Raw genomic sequence first — 17,913 nt, 5'->3', positions numbered from 1 at the left:
CTGTGCTCCGCGACGGGAGAGGCCACAGCAGTGAGAGGCCCGCGTACCGCAAAAAAAAAAAAAAAAATTATAATTCATATCTTTACATAGCACTTTACTTAGCTTTACAAAGTACATGCTTATGGTTCATATCATTTTGATATTAATTCTTACATTAACTCTACAATGTTTCTAATGCAGGCATTATTATTCTCATTTCAGAAGTGAATCTACTTGTCCTCATACAAATTAAGGACTATCAACCTGAAAATTAGTTGCAAAGAGGAGATAGTAATTAGGGTTTCTTTAGTTCATCTTGTTGTCTTTTCGAAGGACTTTAGACCCAACATTAGAATTAAGAGTTCTGTTTGAATCTTATATGTCCAGGTGGCAGCACCATGACTTAATGTAACGTACGTGTGCAATAGAGTATTTTATCACATAATTCCAGATAGTTTAAGGAGACACCTGACAATACTGATTGATTTTGTGGTTGGTTTTCCATATGCATATGGAAAAGTCAGGGCTATCCAAACTTGATCTTCAGTCAATATCTACAACACGCACAGGATTCTCAGCAGGAAGAAATACCTAAGTGTTTGGAGAGTCTAGGCATATGTAACTTGTTCAGTTCCAAACCCCATGAAACTCTCAGCCTTGGTGAAGTGACCTGGGCTATGGACAAGCACCGAACTTAATTTTCCCTTTTTTTAAACTTAAGCTAATGGGTCACACAAAATCTTCCCAGCAATGCATCACCTTCTTACTCATGGTATTTCCATGGCCATGGATAGTTGAGATTTTAAACATTCAGATCTTAAAGCTCACTTACTGTGGTCTAAGACAGCGTTCAAAGTTTTAAGCCTATTTCCTCTTTGATAAACTGAAACACTCAAGCCTTTCTAACAAATAGCACTGCTCCCACTCTGACCCTGGAGATTATGAAAAGAGCCATCACTAACCCTCCCACTGAAAATCACTGACCTGTACTAATTGCAGGCTTCCTGGGTTCACAACATACTCCTCTCTTGATATCTTATCAGGCAATGGTGGAAAGAGGCAGGGAGGACAACCTAAAAGAGAAAAGAGGCAAGTGAAGTCATCTTTTCTCTCCAAGGCCTACAGAAGGCATGACCAGCCCATTGGCCCCACCTGCAAGCGTCCCCACAGTGCAGACTCTCCTAAGTGGCAGGCAGCCCTGCTCTCCCTGCACACCTGTTACATGGAAATAAGTGATTCAAAAGAGAACTTAACACTTTTGAAGCAGGATCCAAAAATAAAAGAGGTAAAGAAAGCAGGCTACATAGAAAAAAAGCACATTTAATGCTGATAGTTTTGTTTTGTTTTGCGGTACGCGGGCCTCTCACTGTTGTGGCCTCTCCCATTGCGGAGCACAGGCTCCAGATGCGCAGGCCCAGCCAGAGGCCATGGCTCACGGGCCCAGCTGCTCCGCGGCATGTGGGATCCTCCCGGACCGGGGCATGAACCCATGTCCCCTGCATCGGCAGGCGGACTCTCAACTGCTGTGCCACCAGCCCTAATGCTGGAAGCCCTAATGCTGCTAGTTAACGCCCTTGACCCAGATGATAACTTGTTTTCCTCGAGGTGGGAGAAGATTAGAGCAAGAAAGCTGTGAGATTAACAGTGGGAAGAATAAAGGCACCGCAAAACAATGTTTTTCTTTCCTTTTTAAATTTTAAAATGCTAAGCTTTTAAATGGTTAAAGAAAACTAGTTATAAACATGTATTGCTTTACTGCTTGCGTCTTTCCTTGGGGCACATTCTGTTCTTCATTTCCCTTACTTGTTCTCTGGTCTGCAGTTTTGAAACAGCAATTCACTGCAGAGATCCCTGGGTTAAGTAGTGAGGGAAGTCATTCCAGCTTAAGCATGGTAACTTTGGATGAGGGTACAGAATTCTAGAAGAAATCGAAACTCACAATCGTGCTTGATAGGCTTTAACCCTTCAACGTACTGTGTGGTAGTGCATTGGGTAGTCATATGTCCTGTTACCCTGTGCAGATGTTATATGTAAAATCCTTTAAGTGCAAGCAGCACTTGTCACTCCATCAACTATTCAGATTGTCAGAGATGCATCAGCCAACCCTAACTACCCTCCACAGGCAATCTGGAGCCAGCCTGCTGTTTAATAACCAGCATTTAACAAGAAATAACACGTAGATATGGTGTGTGGTTTAAAACATTGTGTTAAGCGTCATTAAAACTCAATCTCCTAAGAGGCTTATTAAAAGAGCCCTTTCCTCACCATGATAAACCATTTCTCTGTGACTATTTCCATCTAGCTGCTAACAATACAAACAAAATGCCTCTTAATTTAGCATCCCACTAGAGGGCCATTGTGATTGTAGAACTGTAAAAGCAGGGAGGAAAAAAACAAAAAAACAAAAAACTCTAAACTACCCTTCCCAAATCCCATCTAATCAGTGAAACTAAAGCACTAGGAACCTTTGATTTTACGATTTTATTTTTACAGGGTTTTTTTTTTTCCTTCCCTTATACTCCATGTGTTGTTATTACTGGGGGCTGTGCCTTTGTTCAGCATCAGGAAGAAAGGTTGCTAATGACAGAAATGGGCCCTGCGTCATGGGGTCAGCAATCTGCAGTCGTTGGATGGGCTGATGCAGTTCTCAAGACAATGCATACACGAAACCTGTAAGAATTCATGAGCTCTTGATGGTACTATTTATCAATATTTGAAAAGAAAATGAAATTTGCTTATCTTACAGTTAGTGTGAAGTCCTCCCATCCTATTATTGTAAGAGAAAATACATGCATAATTTTGTCAATTAACAGAGATAATAATTCAAATCTTCTACTACAGAAATACAAAAAAATCCAATTCTGTTTCCAGTCTTCCTCCTTTGAAAATATGTGTGCCAGGTTTCTCTGTACAACTTTCCCTACCGCTTCATAGACAGTTAGCTAACAAAATTGACAAATCACAATAATATTTTGATAAAGAATGCTAGCAAATTAGATTTAGGAAGACTTTATTATTTGGTCTACTGAATAAATTTTCTAACCTGCAATATTTGAAGTGACTTAAGCAGCAGTATATAGGATTGTAAGTGGCCAGTTGACTAAAATTGATCTTTGCTTTCTTTTGAAATGACTACAAAGGAAAGAGAAGTTGTTTTATCTCGTTTTCAGTTAATCTTGCCTACAAGACTGAGACAAGGTGCCAAACACACTGCTTTTATTTTCACTCGTGCTGTTTATCCAAATGCTGGGGGATGTATTGATACTTGGATAAATAAGTATTTGTACCCCAGATTCTCTAAATTTCCCTGAAATATAGAATAGCTTTCCAAGGTTTGAAGAACTTACACAGTGCTATAGATGAATGATATCTCAATAAAACTGGAAGAAAAACTTTAAAAAAATGAATAAATAAAGTGAATTATAAATTTATTTTAGTAGCAGTTTCTCTGAATATAAAGATCAAAGTTCAGAGTCTTTCCTTATGAAAGGATGACTCTAACACACATGCAATGCTGTAATACGTTCTTCCTAAAAACTCAGAGGAGAGGACCCATAAACTCTTTATTGGTGAGTCAAATATTTCTTTAAACCCGTTCAATTTGAAAGTACACTCTGATGGTGAAAAATGAGATAGGAGATTGTATTATTTACATGTAAGGGTGACATATCGAGTGTGCCCAATATCCACTTAAGGAGAAGGTTGCATTTTCACTCTCTATCTTATCTCTGAATAGGTAGTACTGTGACTCCACTACATTTTCTCTACATTAAAATTTACTCAGGGCCCAATGAAATCTGCCAGGTTATTCCCAGGAGGCCCTCTGGAGACAGAGCTATTAGTGAAGTGCACAATATAATTAAAGTGTAGACTGTGAAATACATTCACACCAGTATGATATGAGATATTACCTGCACCCAACTGTGGTTTTCTTTTGAAATCTCGCCGTATCATGTTCCTCTGTGGCATTTTTCTTGTATACCACTTCTTCTTCAGTCACTATGTGTTTCGGCAATTTAGAGAAGTTAAACAATATTCTGTCTCGATAGAAAGTATGCCATCTAAAGTTAGCCCATAAGAAAGGTCTTATGAAATCCACAGATTTAATATAAACTAGATCATTATGTTTTAACTCTGATAAATAAAATTTCACATAAAGATTATGGTAATTTCCCAGAAATGGAAAAGTTCACAGTATAACTTGCTTTGTATTAATGTACAATAAAAAAAGACATCCATGCTAAAATATAAATTTCCATTCATTCCAAACCAATTTTTTGAATGCCTACTCACAGGCTATACCAAGTATTGTGGATCCAAAAATGCAAAGATACAGACTTTGCCCTCAAATTATTTATTGTATAGTGGGTAGATCGAACAACAAATAAAATCACTAACGAGGAGAAGGGCAAAGGGCAGTGAGACCGCAAGCTAAGCACCTTTGTTTAACCAAAAAATGCTTTTTACTTGTTGAGACTTGAAGACATATTCCAGGCAGAAGAAGCAACATGAATAACAAACACACAATTACAGATCCTTGAAGGAGCTTGTAATGTTTGGGTAAGGAACGAGGTCTAGATCATATAGGGCAGTACATGCTGTGCCTACGAATATAAAATTCACCCTTCAGTGGAATGGGAAGCAATTGAAAAATTTTGAGCAAATGAGGAATATGATGAATTTAATTGTGTGACTTATCTCTCTGATGGCAGTGTGGCTAGGTATGTTGAACAGGGGTGAGATTGAGGGGTGAGGTGGGACTCTGATAGCCCAGTAGAGAGATGACAAATGTCCACACCAGTGCACCTGAAATCTAATGAAAGTAAGAGGATGGATAACAGAGATATTTAGGGAATGTGGGAATAACTAGTTGAATATGAAATGGAGGCAAATAGGAAAAAAGATTTAGGATGATGTCTGGTTTGAGTGTCATATTTGTCTCAATCATCATCTATATCCTGAAGACCATCTGATATATTTCCCCAGCCCATTCCTCTAAATTCTCCACTTTGGGTTCTATATACTTTAACTGCATTATGACCAATTGCTCTCTGCTCCCAGGGATGCTTCCTTTTATTTACTTTAACCTCAGCTCATGGCACCATCATTTATTTACCTATTAGCTCAAGCCATAAAACTTGCTTGTCAGGCTTACATTTTATTCTTCTTCACTCCAATAAACTACCTTGTCCCATTGATTTTCCTTATAAATATTTTCTCAAACCTCTCCACTGCTCTTCATTCCCACTGCCAAAATTCCCACCTCCACTTTCTGCTACAAGCCTAAGCTACCAAGTGCTTCTATTCTACTGAGAGAGTCTTTTCTTTTCTTTTTTTTTCTGAAATAGTCTTTTCAATTGTTTCCCCAAACTCAATTTCCTTCACTCTTGCCCTCCAATTCGCACTTGCTCTCCACTTCACACTAGCGCCAAGTGATCTATAACTAGACGTTTTTGAAATATCCTTAACATTGCCTATTCAGCTTTGGTCTCTGCCAGTATCTCACATCATTTACTACCTCCTCCATATATACAATTTCTGTGACTCAGCTCTAGTGACCCCTCTTTCTTGCTTCAGCAAATTCATATATATTTTTCTCTCTTTCTGAAATGTTCCTTCTCTTCTCCCTCCTCTTAACACCAGTAACTCTTACGCATGTTTCTCAAGTCTTGCTTAGGGATCACTTCCTCCATTCTAGAGTAAGACCCTAGTAACAAGTTTATATAATGCCCTAAATCACTGTGCTGTATCACTGAATAAATATTCAATAAGGAATAATGTACAAGTACGAAATGGAAGTGTAATATTTGAGTTGGGATGGTGATAGGTGAAGTGATAAAGTTGAATGGACGGAAGGAAAATGAACATTTAAGAGGTGAAGAATCTGAGGGGTTAGTTTGTTAGGTGGGTCAGATACGAGGAGACTAAAAGCCTTCAAGATAACAGTAAGCATTGGAAAGGTGAAGAATATGGTGAAGTCAGTAATGAATGTGTAGGAGTTCAATAGAGTGGCATAGGCTGATTGTAAGGAATAAATTTTGAGAAACAGCCATGGACTACTGTTAGAATAAAGGTATAGTCATCGACTTTGTGGAATCTATTTAATATGGGAAAGAGGTCACATTAAGATGGGAAAATAAACCAGGGAGCTAGATGTATGAGCTGCTGTGGAGGGTGAAAGTGGTAGAGATGAAAGATATGAAGGATGGTTATACTTGGCAAATGGCAATGGATGATGGTAGAAGAAACAGAATTTTTCATTTCAAAGTTCCTGGACAGAATTTAGATTAAAATTATTCCGATGAAAAACTGACACAGCCTTTATATGGTTGGGGAAGTAATATTTATATCCTACTGTTGGATCTCAATTGCACTGGAAGGGTGAAAGTTAAACTGGTTTCTGTGTTAGAAAGCAGGAGAATAAGACAGGTGGTGTTAAATATCACTTAGAGTAGGAGTCTGAAGACTCTAGCCTGTGGGCTGAATCTGGTCCTACGACTATTTTCGTATGGACTCTGAGCTAAGAATGATTTTACGCTTTTATATGGTTGAAAATATCAGATGAATACATTTATATCGACTGCTTTATAACATGCCATGCAGTGTTCTAAATCTTTGCATTTGTTAGCTCATTTAATCTTTACAACAACCCTGTGAAGTAGGTACTATAACTCATTCTTAGATGAGGAAATTGAAACTTTGAGAGGTTAAAGTATTCAAATACACCAATGAGTAGTTTGGCTGGGTTTGAAACTCAGAGTCTTAACACAGAAGCTATGTTTCAACCTGCTTTCCCATATGAAAAGTTACCCAACATAATGAGGGCAGTCTGCGAGTGTGAACAAGAGAAATGCAGGAAACACATTCTGGTGTAGTCCCGGGATGAAGTTTCAGAGAAGCAAGGGAAGACTGCAGAAGAATAAGACCACGTTTCTACCATGAAGAGTGAGAACTCACTTTGAATCCTAATTAAGCAAAATGGTTCCCCGACTCAAGAGTGAATTCCATTCTTCTCATTAGTAGAGTCTTAATTATAAAATTTTTACTCAATTGTTATTATTATATTTTGAAATCCATCCATTGAAAATTTGCAGAAGTTTGTTTTTCTCTCCTTTTTGTAAGTACCTTCATAAATATCCTTGATTTTGTCTCTTGGCTCACAAAGCCTAGCATATTTACTACCTGGCCCTTTACAGAAAAAGTTCAACAACTTTTGACTTAGAGTAGTTGTCTACAAGTTACTCAACACTAACTGAAAAATAGGATAAACTTGGAGTATATAAGACCATGTCTACCATCAATATCTAGTAAGATCAATCAAATGTTTTTGCATCATATCATGCTTAGACTTCTCTAACCAGTCTGTGTTCCATTATTTTATCACTCTTAGTTTCTCACGAACTAGAAGAACCAAACCAGAACATCTCCCAGTGCAGGGAGTTTGCTTTCTCCATAGGGGTTTTGCCAGTGGGAAGTACATCTGCTCTTGCTGTTTGAGGTGTCTTTGTTAGCTTGTTCCTCCCCCAACAGCCAATATCAATTGTCCCCTGTGCATATATTCACTTCATTCCTGCCGAATTTTACCAGATGTTAGTTGTGCTACCGAGAAAAGAAGATGGACAGAATCCAAAATCGCAGATCAGCTATCTCCTGCCAATGCTCACCTTAATTCCTAGGGGATACATGTGCGCAGCAAATTCCCTGTATAAAGCATCTCACATTGACAATTTCAGCGGCGATCAGTTTTTTTCCCAGTGTGTACAAGCTGTTATTTTTGCATGTAACAAGGAGACCTAACATAATATCCATATTGTTTCCCAAACCAAAATGGTAGTATTCTTAATTCAAGTTTTATTTTTTACATATCTATATATCTAAAAGAAACTAAACTTTAATGTTACTAATGTAAACTGCAAACACCATCAAACCTAGATCATTAATTTCTAGGGCAAAAGGCCAGAATGCCAAGGAACCCATCAACTTCAGAGGACCAGTCAAGGGACACAGTTAGCCAGAGGCAAGTTCCAGGAGAGAACCAGGAGAATAAATTTCCTGAAATAGCTCTGCTCTCTTCCCCAAATTACTCTCCAGAGATATTTACTGACTGACCCCATAGGCAGAGGGCACCATGTGTAAAGCAGGGTAGGACAGGGTGAGGAGTAAATGTGGAGTGACCAAGAGAAGATAACTCTCATTGTTTCCCTTTCCTTGTGCAGTCAATAAATACCCACCTGTGTATACGTGCCCATCATTGCACTAGACCTGGGTATACTACATTAAATGAAGCTCATTCATATCTAGTCCAGGGGTCATCTTTGTGGGTAGTGTAGTGTTATGGAATGAAAGTGTTCGGTCAGCCTGTGCTAGGACCAGAGGTTACAAAAAGTATGTAGATTAAATAAACAGTTAAGAATCACAAACGAAGCATTGTTCTCTTTGTCCTAATTTTCACAACAGATGGTTGAATGAAAAACTCTGGTAAACTCAGAAGACTGATTTAATAATGGAATATTATCTGTAAAGCTCATTTAGAATATGCGATTAGATTTCATTCTTGATTATATGTTCAAATACCTTCTAAGAAAATGACAGCTTAATTTTGGTTCAGTAGCCATTTCGAGACTTTGAACCTTATGATTTCTAAATTTTTGTATAGTATGATAGTCTAGGGAAGCCATATGCATTTATAAGGTGAAAATTATCCACTCTTAAGTTGTTCATAGGAAAATAAATAATACTGCCATTGAAAAGAAGGAGAATTCCTATAGAAAACCTATGACTACACTGTAGTATACCTCAAGAGAAACCAGTGATCATCAGTTTTTGGTGTGTATTAAAGTTGAGGTAATAAAAGTGATACCCCAAATACTACCACTAAAGTTTTCACATTAATACAAATAACAGTAATAATAATAATGCCCTATAAATAAAGAGCCTGCTCAGAGAAAAAGAATATTTTGTTGCTGTTACAGTACGTCTCAGACTCTTAAGAAAAGGAATTTAAGTTGAAACTCATGTCAGTTTGCCATTTGTCTCAAAGATGATTCTAGACTTGAGACCAATAGTCAATATAACAGACATGTATTTCCTTGTTTTAGAGACTCTATCATCTCCCTAACATTACATAGTCTCTCCATAATGAGATCAGGCAAGAGACTCATATCCTCCTTGTGGTCAACAAAACATTCCCATAAAATTTTCCATTAATTTATCTGAAGCTAAATATCTCTCTTAAATGCATTTTTTAAAAATCCTCAAACACAGGTACATTGTATATCAGTGTAACCATGTTATACTGATTCGTTTTTGTTTTGTTTTGAGTCAGTTATTCTAGTTGATACGATACTTTATTCACATAAATTCTGCCATCTGGCATATTAACTATTCTTTCTCATTGTGTTTGGATCCCAATTTTGATGACGATAGACTCAATACGGAAACCTATGGTGTATCAGTAGAGACATCCCTATAGGCTGACAGAGATTAATTGCGCAGCACCGGCTCTGAATTTATCTAACTGCATGTTTTTAAAGCTTTCTATTTTTTTTAATTTTTTTCGTCAGTGCATATCGTTAAATATTTATTAAGCTCTGCCTATGTGAAAGAAACTGGGCCAGGAGATGGGAATACGCAATGAAAAAGCCATGATCTCTACCTCACAGCCTAGCCAGGAAGGAACACTGTCACATTTACAGCTTACTGTAGTTAATGTAGTAAGAACCATAGAAAGTCTCAGAGAAATTATGGTGCCTAGAAGCTTCAGTAGAAAAAGTATATGGATGGTTTAGGGACCCAGGGTATATAGCTAACTTTTCTTTTTGATTACTCTGTGTCAGGAATTGTTCTAAATGCTTACCTCCTTTAATCCTCACAATAGTATAAGACCCTTTGAGATGGGTCTCAAGATCACATATTTAGCACTTTGTCAAGTCTGGATTTGAACACTGGTAATCTCTCACCAGAGCTTGTGTTCTTTGGACCCAAATTTGAATACCTAATAAATACCAAATTAAGAATGGCTAACTCGTCTTGCTAGCAATAGGCAAGTTTCAAAAGGTGATTAAAAAAATAACTAATGCAGTTACATATTTAAGAAGGATGATTCTAGAGTCTGTTTGAAAAGCGGAGTGGATAAAGACATTTAAGGAGACTGGAAAACGGAGTTTCTGACTTCTGTATGAAGGGCTGGAGGAGCATGGCAAGGTTTTACTTACCCTGATCAGTTCCACCTCCAAGCCCATGACCCTACATATGAACTGTGTCACAGGAATTCCTAAAAAAAAATTCCCTCTCTTCCCTCCAGTTGCTACCCACCAAAGCCACTTGCTTTGCACTATTTCTGCAGACCTTCTACTTTTTGTGTGTGTGTGTGTGTGTGTGGTACGCGGGCCTCTCACTGTTGTGGTCTCTCCCGTTGCGGAGCACAGGCTCCGGATGCGCAGGCTCAGCGGCCATGGCTCACCCGCCCAGCCGCCCCGCGCCATGTGGGATCTTCCCGGACTGGGGCACGAACCCGTGTCCCCCGCATCGGCAGGCGGGCTCTCAACCACTGCGCCACCAGCGAAGCCCAGACCTTCCACTTTTGATCCCGTGCCTGCTCACAACAACTGCACTGTTTCTGAGCGCCACTTCTCCTGAGACATCACTTAGGCTTTACTCTCCTAAAATACAGATTTGATTCCCTAAACTCATAGTTCATCCTTTCCTACTTCTGTGCCAGTTTTATATCCTGGGGATCTTAACCTGAGTCTGGGCTCGGTCAGGACACTTGAAATGGAGCAGAAGGGGCGTTGCACCAGGAAACTTGATCCTTTCACTCAAAGATCGTAGTGAGCCTCAGGGCAGGTTTGGAGGCATCTCTCTTTCCCTGCCTGCCTCTTAGGAATCTCAAAGTCTGGTGGGTTTTACCTCCACAATGCATGTTGAAGGATCTAGGTCAATGCTACCTGGGCTTAACTAGGAATAGTGTAGACCTCTGTTATGCCTATTGTAAACATCTCTGATAAATGTTCTGTGAACGTTACCTCTGTGGCAAATTTGAAATCTCTCATGCAATGGGGGCAGTTAATAACGTATTGGCTGTTCTATTTATATGCATTCATACATAGGACGCCGGTGTGTCAGCGTGTATGTGTGACTAAAGGCCTCATCCTGACTAGCAGCCGTCACACAGAGAACACCACAGATTAATTCATTGCGATTTATAAAAGCTATATACATTCTTATTCTCATATTTGTTAATTAAACAAATATGAAATATTTGTTTAATTAACACTTTCTGCCTTAACAAGGGGTGTTAGCATATGGAAGCATCTGTTGAGCCTAGCCTCCTGATGTGAAATGTAAGATTTCTGAAATTTGGATGTTTGCACGAATATATGAACACACATTCAGTGGCTATAATTGGTGTAGCTCTCACTTAACCAAATAGTTTTATGGATAAAAGTGTACAGAGAATCACATTTCATCATGAAATAAGTTCTCAATCTGCCTAAGTGTAGTTTAGCTCCAGTATATAACAACTAATTATTCTGGTCACTACAGTAATGCAGTTTTTTAGACAGTTGGATCAACCAGAGGAATTAGCAGTGATTTCAGGAAGCTTTATGACAGAAAGAGACTGTGAAAGTAGGTGAGAAAATTTAGTGGAGAAGTGGAAGGGCAGTCCTCTGTACATAAGTAGAGAGGTAGAATTTGATTTATTTGTCTCAGGATTTGTTATGTCCCTTCTAAGGTGCATATAGGAAAAAATCAATTATAGTATAGAAAATATGTAAATGCAAAGGTATATTTGAGGGAGGTTAGAGTAAAATCAACTTACTGTCCAAGACTAGGAGTTTCGGTTTAGTTTGAAAGATAATTGGGAGTCAGCGTAGGAGTTAAAGTGAATGAACTGATTGCAATATGTAAATCAGTGGTGGAAGAAGTTGCTTGTAGTCCAACAGCTTTATCTATAGTTCAATCACTGAGTGTTTAGGAGTGAAACCAAATCTGTGATGGCAAGAATGAAAAAGAAATGAGGGGAGGGGGTAGGGTAAGTTGGGATGAAGTGAGAGAGTGTCATGGACATATATACACTTCCAAATGTAAAACAGATAGCTAGTGGGAAGGAGGCACAGGGAGATGAGCTCAGTGCTTTGTGACCACCTAGAGGTGGGATAGGGAGGATGGGAGGGAGGGAGATGCAAGAGGGAGGAGATATGGGGATATATGTATATGTATAGCCGATTCACTCTGTTATAAAGCAGAAACTAACACACCATTGTAAAGTAATTATAATCCAATAAAGATGTTAAAAAATATATTTTAAGGAAATAGTAAAAAAAAACAAATATCTGAGGGAGAAAAGATGAAATGAGTCATTGTTTTAATCCTTAAAACCATGAGCACTTTAACAGTATTAATAATGGAAGATATTTTAGGCAAGGAAAAAGCTTTTGCAATTGGGAGTCAGGAAATAGTTTATGTATAGAAATATTGGGTTTTGGATATTGATGTGCAAGTAGAAATATTTTTGAAGGGCCAAAATTTAAAAAAAAAAAATTGATCAAGTCTCCATCAGTAGAAATATTCAGAAAATCCGGATATTATTGCCTGCCCAGCAGATGGACCAGATGCTGCAAATTTACTTTTCCATCTGTGCGACTTTTTCAGTTTTATTATTTACATTGCCTCCTTTCAAGAGTTCCTGGTGTGTGTGTGTGTGTGTGTGCACACGCGCACGCGTGCACGCGCACATATGCTGTTCCTGCCGTCTTGCTGTTCTTTGTTTCACGGTGCTGAGCATCAGCATTGGAAGACAGGCAACAGCAGGTTGAGTGCTAAATGAAAAGTGTAAAAATAGAAGCAGCAGACTCAATGATGTGGTGAGATCCATAAGACTAGGGGATTAAGGGAAAAGAGCAACTGCTCTATTCCAGTATTTGCTCTAAAAGATGTAATGGAGTAAGATATAACCATTTGCCATACAATTAAGATGAAAAAAAGTAACCACCAATCTTAGCAAACTAGTTAGGCCCTAGAAACCATTCCGTGACACCCTGTCTCACTCAAAAATCCTTGTGGAATAATGAGAGCTAAGCCTAAAAAAGAAGCAGGCTCAGACTTTGGGGATGGAAACATTCTCAGACGAATCATGACGATCTCAAGTAGCAAGCACAGAGAAGCAGAGTGAGAAAAATGGAAAAAATGCCTTAAAGATTTCAGATGCTTAGAAAAATACATGTCTGAAGTGTCTGTAGGTGAAATTATTATTTAAATGCCAATTCTTGCTATTCACGTTTTAGCATAAATAGGATTTACTTTATATGTCAGACTAAAGAAACACGTAAGAGGAAGCAGAATTCTTAGAAGTAAAAGGAATAAGGAGAAGCTCAGGACCTGAACATCTTGAGATTCCGTAGTCTGTAAAAATATATTGTGAATTCAGGGGAACCATTTTAAGCCCAACTGAAACAGAACAGAAATATTAATTGTAGAGAAGGGAGTTGTGCCCCTTTGCTGAAAGCCTCAGACAAGACGTAATTATCCAAGTTCATTATTTTTCTTTGTTTTAGTGCTGTTTTATTTATCCTAATTCCATATCAAAGTAATTCATGACAATTTAGAAAACTTGTTTTCTTCTGTTTTCCATTCTGGACGTTTTGTAATAATTATTTCTCCTTTAGAAAGTCCTCTGCTCTCTTATTCAAGGCCTCTTTTCAGCTTGTTTGATTTTTTTTTAGACATTGACTTGTGTTTCCTTTAACACATTTTTATTTTCACTTTGATATTTTTTATTTGATTAATAATAATCTTGTGAAATGATTTTCTAAATGAAAGTTGGACAGTCTCGGAGTGAGTCAGCTTCCAGATGACTAATGGGAACTAGAGGGGTTTTTGGTTTTGTTTTGTTTTAAATATCTATCCATCTATTATTTTCCAGGCATAGGCCCTTTTTCTTTCTTGGAAATGTCCCCAGGTCAGCTCCCAGGTCTCATTTCTCATCAGTTCCCCTCAACCCCTCACCAACTTCCCTGCTGTCCTTCTACTTTTAGATAAACCTTTCTTTCTCCTTTCTAGTTTCTTTCAGAGGAACCTCTCACTTTCATTTCTTCTCTAACTCAAGTTGTCGTCTAGTTCTTTCATGAGCGTCTTGAAGGCTCATCAAACCCAGATCTGAATCATTAGCAACTGAAAATGACTTTGACTTTCTTTGAGTGTTTCAGAATCAAACTTCAGGAAGAGGGGAAATCATCCTCCTTTCACTGTCTCATTATGACGAAGAAAAGAATGCAGCAGACTTTCAATATTCAAACAATCCAAGCATTCTAGTTCTGCCATGCGGTCAGTACAGAATATTGATTAAGCGATTAAGTGAATTAGCTGAAGGCTTATCCCTCGTCACTTTCCACCACAGAGGGTGGAAAACCTTTCTTGCAGCTTGACATGGGCCTGTGACACAATTCTGTTCCCAAAGGGAAGAAAGTCATCTGGTGGTGATGGTGGTGGGTAAAGGTTTATGCGATGTCTTTTTTTTTTTTTGGTAAAATGATCAAATGAGGGTGAACATGGATGTGATACCAGGAAATGCAGCATTCTTTCTGTGACCATGAGGCAATAGGCTGTACACTGAGGATGGTGAAGCAAAAAGATGAGGGTCCTTGGTCATAGATGGCATCTTGGAGCAGTTGAATCACCCCCAGCAACTGCCTGCATTCTAACATTTCTTATTGTGTGAGAGAAGTTTCTTTGATTCACAATCCCTCCACTCCACTTGAATGAAAACATTTTCTGCCTATGGCTAAAAACAGTCATGCAAATTGGCTTCTTTTGTCTCAGTTACCAGTTGAGGACACATGTTTAGACACATCTGAATCCCTACTTTGTGCAAGTTGGGATGTCAGTATTTTTATTATATTTATACAACTTAGTGAATTACATGTATGTGGTGTGGCAGTATGTTATTCAACAAGTCTCAAGTAATGACATAGACAAGCTCACCTCTTTTATTAGCAGAGGTTGAACTAGTCATAGATCTCTACCTACATTTTGGAAAAATAAGTTCCTTTCCTAGGAATTGTTTTTGTCTCTAGATGTCAATCTTAGATCTTTAACTCACCATCATAGGGCTTGTGATTTCTTTTCCTCTTACCATTAATTTTGTTTTATATTCTTAGGTGTTCAGACTACTGTCAGAAACTTTTCCTACAGATTATCATAGCTCTCCATTTTATTATTCCCTTTTCCTCTTTTTTTTTTTTTTTTTTTTTTGCGGTACGCGGGCCTCTCACTTTTGTGGTCTCTCCCGTTGCGGAGCACAGGCTCCGGACGCACAGGCTCAGCGGCCATGGCTCACGGGCCCAGCCGCTCCGCGGCATGTGGGATCCTCCCGGACCGGGGCACGAACCCGTGTCCCCTGCATCGGCAGGCGGACTCTCAACCACTGCGCCACCAGGGAAGCTCCCCTTTTCCTCTTTGATCCATTTTGTATAGTCTCATAAAATTTTTCTTCTCATTCAAAGCTTGTTGACAACTTTAAAGTTATCCTCATCTTGAAAATATTAATTCCTATTATTATAAGACCATTTATTAAGTAAAATATGCTAGACTTAATATATATTGTAAATATTATAATTTGAGTTTAGGTTATTTATTTTAGACATAGCATGGCTGAAAGTATTAACAATATACAAGGTTTCATATGTTTTTAGAATATTTAAACATCCACTTCATACAAATATAGTTTTTGTGTCCTTAAAGTTGTATTTCATATTTGATGAGGAAAATTTGTGTATCACTAGGGCATAATTAAATTCCTGCCTTTATAGTTGTTATATACAAAGGTGAAAACTTTGAGCTTCATGTATGTAACATTTAAATTATTCAATAATTTCAAAACAATTAAATTATTTTTTAATTGTATATTTTTAAAAACCTAATACGTCATGTAGCCATAGAATGCATTTTGACAAATGCAGTCAGTGGAAGGCCTGAGCTGCTGTCTGGGGTAGTGGAAGGAATATTGGCTTTAGAATGTGGCAAAGCTGGGCTTTGACAGCTCCTCTGCCCCCCTCTGTCTCTGTTGCCTTGGGTGTATCACTTTACCTTCCTAAACCTCAGTGGCCTTAATTCTGAATGGTAATAATAATGGCTATTTAGTACTGGGATGTTTTTCTTCATTTCATTTAAAATGAAACACACAAACCAACAAAACTTTTCTCTGACAATATTTTTTTTTCCTCTGACGGCAGAAGACTTAATTCCCTCATGGAATGAACTTTTTTGAATTAGGTAGGATTATTCTTCAAGTCAACCTTCCTCCATCTCAGAATAATTTTAAAATTTTGGACTAATGCTACTGTTTTGCGCTTGGATTTATGACAAGTTGTTTTTTGTTTTCTCTCTCTCTCTCTCTGTCACCTATGGCTTCAGTTATTTGAGATATAGCAAATGCACTGACCATTCTGTTGATGAACTTGTTAGCTTGTTGACTCACTGCCTAAGACAGAGTGTTTGCTATCTCTTATTCTCATATAAGTTATTCCTGCTTGGCCTGTGTTTTTCACAGATTTAAAAGAAAATAGCCATATTTCTCTTTTTAAACTACAGTTTCAAATGGTCATTCCCATAGGCATTTGGTGGGATCTCTACCACTTACCATCACCTGTTGCCTTAGCTATATTTGTAAAAACAGTTAAGTATGTTTAGGTTTCCCTGACGTCATAACACAAGTAGGCTTATATGTAAGGTATGATGGGCGCATTGGTAATACGATCCACTGGGCAAAGAAAGAAAACTGAGCCCAGGAAAGATGATGCAGCAACAGCTTCGGGACCTGCCTCATGGTCCCTTGCTCAGCTCTGACTTTAGCTGTAAGTATGGTAGATTGTTTTCTGTAAGCTCAGATTTACCTGGCACTGACCCAGCAAAAGCTGACCACGTGTCTTTCCATTCTCTGATTTGCAGAATTCTCTGGCAACACAAGAGTCTACTTAATCTACTCTGCCATCTTTTAAGTGAACAATTCTGGATGACATTATTTTTTATACTTCTCAGAAGGTTTCAGAAGGTCAAGGCAACCTGTCTTATAGTAGTAACCTGAGTGCACCCTTATCTAGGTTTTTCTTTCTTCCATGACCAGTCTACCTCCTCCTTTTCTCCTGCTTCCGTGAGATCATCTATCAAATAAACTACCTGCACCCAAACCCTCATCTCTGACTCTGCTTCCAGGGACATCATACCTAAGACAGGTGTACTCTGTGAAAGGCTGCCCTCATTCCAATGCCCAAAAGACACAGGAAACCCAGGTATGGTACAAACAATTTGGGTATAAGAAGGACATCTAATTTTGTAGTGAGGTTCAGGAAGGGAAGAAAAGAAGGTGACACCATTTTTGTTCTGGGTGGTCTGGCCATTCATGGTGGGATCGCAGCTGACAACTGACAAAGCAAGAGCCTTTGTAAGAACAAGGTATGGGGCAGCCAGACAGGCCAGTGCCAACACAGGGCTCCTGGCCCACCCATCAGAGGACTGAATTTGCTGGATAGAGGGCCCGAGTCAGAAACCCACATGTGACACTGGTTCAACATGTCAAGGTCAAGTGAGGAATGCTGAAATTTAGAAGTTACATAGGAGTCCCAAACTCATTCATAAAGCTTGAAATATTAGGTCTATGCAATAAGACGATTGCAAACACTTTAAGCTAGTTGCCCAGGTTTCCTTTTGTTCCTGTTTTCCAAATGAAAGGCATTTGTCACTTCATCTTCCTGTTTGAGGAAAGTAGGCGCTAATAAAAATAGACCAGTAGTTTTCTACTTTTTTATGTTAATATAGTGGAGGCACTTGGAGGTTAGGGAGGTGAATGAAGAGGGAGGATCATGACCCATCTCCCTCTGTCCTTGGAACCTCTGAGCCATTTCCATGGAACACAAGATATATGGAATACAATAAGTT

This window comes from Stenella coeruleoalba (assembly GCF_951394435.1).
Source record: "Stenella coeruleoalba genome assembly, chromosome: 4".
NCBI lineage: Eukaryota > Metazoa > Chordata > Mammalia > Artiodactyla > Delphinidae > Stenella > Stenella coeruleoalba.
The sequence above is the reverse complement of the archived record's forward strand: the minus strand, read 5'-3'. Positions refer to the sequence as shown.